At 39.5% G+C, this 5,535-nt stretch overlaps 1 pseudogene; it reads left to right on the top strand.

Moving 5' to 3' along the window:
- Window positions 1–383: 383 nt before the first annotated feature.
- Window positions 384–910, top strand: LOC110288855 (small ribosomal subunit protein eS10 pseudogene; annotated as a pseudogene).
- The last annotated feature ends 4,625 nt before the right edge of the window (window positions 911–5,535 follow it).

Here is a 5,535-nt window from a genome sequence, read left to right as displayed (position 1 = left end):
AATATTTGTACATGTTACAAAAATTAAAATTAATTTTGTTACTCTCAGATAGGCACTGTGATATGAAATTCACTTAATAGCTACTATTACAAAGTGTTTAGAATGATTAAGTAATGCAAGTTAATAGTCAGATAGTAAAATTTGTGGTCATATAAGATTCTAATTTAGTTAATTACAAAGTAGTGTTTTCACATTTATTCAAATAGTAAATGGATAAAAAAAAATCAATGTTTAACACTTCAGTTATGCTTTAAATGGATAGTTTTCAAAAGCACCCGAGATTCACAGAATATGGCATTTAAGATAATTTCATTATTAAAAGATCCTTTGAGGCACATGCCCCTTTCTTTCCAGCCTCTGCCTCAGATCCGGCAACCACAGTGATGTTGATGCCTAAAAAGAATTGTATTGTCCTCTACAATCTCCTTTTAAAGAAAGGTGTGATAGTTGCCAAAAAGAATAGCCATATGCCCAAACACCCCTAGCGGGTATACAAGAATGTGTCCAACATTCATGTTATGAAGGCCATGCAATCTCTCAAGTCTTAAGATACAGGAAGGGGCAGTTTGCTTGGAGACATTTATACTGGTGTCTTATAAATGAGGACATCCACTATCTCTGAGATTACTTGCACCTACCTCCAGAGATTGTTTCTGCCACCCTGTGCCACAACCATCAGGAGACTGGCAGGCCTTGTCCCAAAGGTCTAGAGGGTAGGCAGCCTGCAAGATTCACAAGAGGGGAGGCAGACAGAGACACCTACAGGAGTGCTCTGCTCCCGGGGCTGACAAGAAAGCTGAGACTGGGGCTGGCTCAGCAACTGAATTCCAGTTCAGAGGTGGTTTTGGTTGTGGACATGGTCAGACATCTCAGTGAAATTGGAGATTATGTTGTATTGAATAAACTTTAAAGAAAAAAGATTCTTTGATTATGAGACAGATCTACTCCTGACAGTACCCCCATTCCACTTCAAAGATGATGATGAACATCAATCCCTTGATGTGGATTTGCTTCTATTGTGGCAGACTAGTCAGTAGGCAAGACATATCCTAATTTCACCCACAGACAGAATGCTGTACAAAAAGGAGAAACAGATGCAGTATAGTCAACTGCTAATCTCTGCCAATACAGAGTAAGATAGTCCTCCATAATTCCTGCTTCAATTAAGGTCTGTCCCATGTTCTGGCCCACAAGGCTGAAGATAGATGCTCCAACCTTGTAAGGAATATTGGGGACTGACCAGGCAGTCAGCTGTCTCTGCCAGTTGTTTAAATTTTGGAAACTACATTCCTGTATATTCAAAGAATTCTTATACTCAAAATATTCTTAAACCTCTGATGGGATTGAAGACAAGGTAATTAGAGTCTCACAACTGAACTTAAGTTTTAGCATTAAAGAAGATGCTTTATATTCAAAAGAATAGTTTTGAGATGGTAATATAAATTAAAATCAAACATGATTGAGGTATAGAATTATAAACTCATTAAGTTAGAATAAATGATAGAATAATTCATCTTAATTGCCAAATATGATGGACTGGACTTTATATGTGTATGTCATACTTTATAATTTGTATAATTGTTATAATTGTGTCCAATTAATATCTGAGAGAAAGGAGCCTTTTTAATTGGATAAAAAAATGGGGGAATGTAATGGGTCAGCCTAATGCTGATTGTATTCTTATGCTAATTTGTGGTCCCCAAAGAAAAGAAAGACTGCATATAAGACAATAAATGCCCCTGCCTCCATTTAATTGTGATTGGTAAATAAAGATGCCAATAGCCAATAGCTGGGCAGCAGAGATAGACAAGGATTAGGTTTCACAGACTTGGAAAGAAAGGATCACTAGGAGAGAAGGGAAAAAAAAGCTGCCATGAAAATAGAATAACATGCAAGAGGGAGAAGAAGAGCTGTCATGAGATAGTTGAGCCATCCAAATATGGCCATGTGGGTAGGCTAATTCATGGTAACAGCAGCTCAGATGGAACATAGTAAAAAGTAAGTAATAATTTAGGATTATCAATAGGAAAGTAGATTCTCACAGTACAGAGGGTAGGCAGCTGTCCAGTTATTGTGCTATTTAAAGTATATTAAAAATATAAAGACTGTATGTGTCTTTCACCTAGGAACATAAATACTCTAAGGTGGGAAAGAAGCCCCTGGCCAGGCTTTAAATTTTTTTTTACTACATTATCAGTTTTCAGAGTCTGGGATATACTGACTTCACTAACAGATAGTTTGTTAGTGTTTCTTCAATAATTATTTTATACAATCATTTGAGAGGTTTTAGTGGTGCTTTTTCTTTGAGAATATGGTAAAATTCACAAGTGAATTACACCCAAAAATTTTAAATATGAAGATTTTAAAAATTACTCTTTCAATCTTACCACTTCTTGTTTGAGATCTGCTCTAATTACTGCTTTCATTATGGTATATAACAATGAGAAGAAGCTTTCTGGTCAGCGCCAGCTGCTGGCCACCTTAGGCACAAACTCTGCATATGGTCCCACAGTCCCCAGAGGACTCTCCACGCTGCAGGTGACTTAGTACACTCAAGATCTTCTGTTCCAAACCAATCTTAATGGGCCGGTGACAGCAGGAGCAAGGACATAGGAGCCCTGCCTGACCATCGGCTTGAGCTCATTCTGGTGAGTGGTGGTATACCTTGTTTTCGAACACAACAGACAGCCCCATAGGTCTCCAGAGGAGACACCACTTCCAGGCACTGTAACATGCTCAGGATCATAGGATTCCAGGATACCAGGAGCTTGGTCAAACCAGGATCTCAGGGTCTCAGAGGAAGCTTGACTGCCAAGAATTCTGACTCACATTTTCTGTATCCATTCCTCTGTTGAGGGGCATCTGGGTTCTTTCCAGCTTCTCTGGCTATTATAAATAAGGCTGCTATGAACATAGTGGAGCAGGTGTCCTTCTTACCGGTTGGAACATCTTCTGGATATATGTATGCCCAGGAGAGGTATTGCTGGATCCTCCGGTAGTTCTATGTCCAATTTTCTAAGGAACCGCCAGACTGATTTCCAGAGTGGTTGTACAAGCTTGCAATCCCACCAACAATGGAAGAGTGTTCCTCTTTCTCCACATCCTCGCCAGCATCTGCTGTCACCTGAATTTTTGATCTTAGCCATTCTGACTGGTGTGAGGTGGAATCTCAGGGTTGTTTTGATTTGCATTTCCCTAATGATTAAGGATGTTAAACATTTTTTTCAGGTGCTTCTCAGCCATTCGGTATTCCTCAGGTGAGAATTCTTTGTTCAGTTCTGAGCCCCATTTTTTAATGGGGTTATTTGATTTTCTGGAGTCCACCTTCTTGAGTTCTTTATATATATTGGATATTAGTCCCCTATCTGATTTAGGATAGGTAAAGATCCTTTCCCAATCTGTTGGTGGTCTTTTTTTCTTATTGATGGTGTCTTTTGACTTGCAGAAGCTTTGCAGTTTCATGAGGTCCCATTTGTGAATTCTTGATCTTACCGTGCAAGCTATTGCTGTTCTGTTCAGGAATTTTTCCCCTGTGCCCATATCTTCAAGGCTTTTCCCCACTTTCTCCTCTATAAGTTTCAGTGTCTCTGGTTTTATGTGAAGTTCGGATACAGAAAATGTGCTACATTTACACAATGGAGTACTACTCAGCTATTAAAAAGAATGAATTTATGAAATTCCTAGGCAAATGGATGGACCTGGAGGGCATTATCCTGAGTGAGGTAACACAATCACAAAGGATCTCACACAATATGTACTCACGGATAAGTGGATATTAGCCCAAAACTTAGGATACCCAAGATATATAATACAATCTGCTAAGCACATGAAACTCAAGAAGAAAGAAGACCAAAGTGGGGTCACTGTACCCCTTCTTAGAATTGGGAACAAAACATCCATGGAAGGAGTTACAGAAACAAAGATTGGAGCTGTGACGAAAGGATGGACCATCTAGAGACTGCCATACCCAGGGATCCATCCCATAATCAGCTTCCAAACGCTGACACCATTGGATACACTAGCAAGATTTTGCTGAAAGGACCCTGATATAGCTGTCTCTTGTGAGACTATGCCGGGGCCTAGCAAACACAGAAGTGGATGCTCACAGTCAGCTAGTGGATGGATCACAGGGCTCCCAATGGAGGAGCTGGAGAAAGTACCCAAGGAGCTAAAGGGACCTGCAACCCTATAGGTGGTATAACATTATGAACTAACCAGTACCCCGGAGCTCTTGACTCTAGCTGCATATGTATCAAAAGATGGCCTAGTTGGCCATCACTGGAAAGAGAGGCCCATTGGACACACAAACTGTTCCCCAGTACAGGGGAACACCAGGGCCAAAAAAAAAAAAAAATGGGAATGGGTGGGTAGGGAAATGGGGGAGAGGGGGGAGGGTATGGGGGACTTTTGGGATAGCATTGGAAATGTAATTGAGGAAAATACGTAATAAAATATATTTAAAAAAAAAAAGAATTCTGACTCACACAGAACCTCAGGTTCACAGGATCCCAGAATCACAGGAACACAGAGAAAGGTGGGCTCCAAGGAGACCTGAATCAACTGGGATTACAGGAAGGACAGGCTCCAATCAAATATATTGAGGGCAGCAAGTACTTGAGATAATCAGATGGCAGGGGGAAAGTGTAAGGACAGAAGCAACAGAAACCAAGGTTGCATGGCATCATCAGAACCAAACTCTCCCACCATAGCAAGTCCTGGATAAACCAACACATTAGAAAAGCAAGATATGGATTTAAGTCAAATCTCATGATGATGATGGAGGGCTTTAAGAAAGAAAGAAATAACTCCCTTAAAGAAATACAGAAGAACACATCCAATCAGGTGAAAGAATTGAATAAAACCATCGAGAATCTGAAAATGGAAGTAGAAATAATAAAGAAATCACAGAGGAAGACCACTCTGAAAATAGAAAACCTAGAAAAGAAGTCACGAGCCAATGATGGAAGCCTAACCAATGGAATACAAGAGATAGAAGAGAGAATCTCAGGTGGAGAAGACACCATAGAAAACAGTGACACAACAATCAAAGAAAATGCGAAATGCAAAAAGATCCTAATTCAAAACATCCAGAAATCTAGGACACAATGAGGAGACCAAACCTATGGATAATAGGAATAGATAAGAAGGAAGATTTCCAACTTAAAGGAACAGCAAATATGTTCAACAAAATTATAGAAGAAAACTTCCCCAACTAAAGAAAGAGATGCCCATGAACATACAAGAAGCCTACAGAACTCCAAAGAGTTTGGACCAGAAAAGTAATCCCTCCTGTCACATAATAATCAAAACACCAAATGCACAAAACAAAGAAAGAACATTAAAAACAGTAAGGGAAAAAGGTCAAGTAACATATAAAGGCAGAATTATCAGAATACACTTGACTTCTCCCAGGAGACTTTTTATGAAAGTAAAAAGATCCTGGGCATATGTCATATAGACCCTAAGAGAAGACAAATGAAAGCCCAGGCTATTATACCCAGCAAAACTCTCAATTACTATAGATGGAGAAACAAA

This window comes from Mus caroli, unplaced genomic scaffold, assembly GCF_978045245.1.
Source record: "Mus caroli unplaced genomic scaffold, Mus_caroli_1 scaffold_4, whole genome shotgun sequence".
NCBI classification, from domain to species: Eukaryota; Metazoa; Chordata; class Mammalia; order Rodentia; family Muridae; genus Mus; species Mus caroli.
The sequence above is the reverse complement of the archived record's forward strand: the minus strand, read 5'-3'. Positions and strand labels throughout refer to the sequence as shown.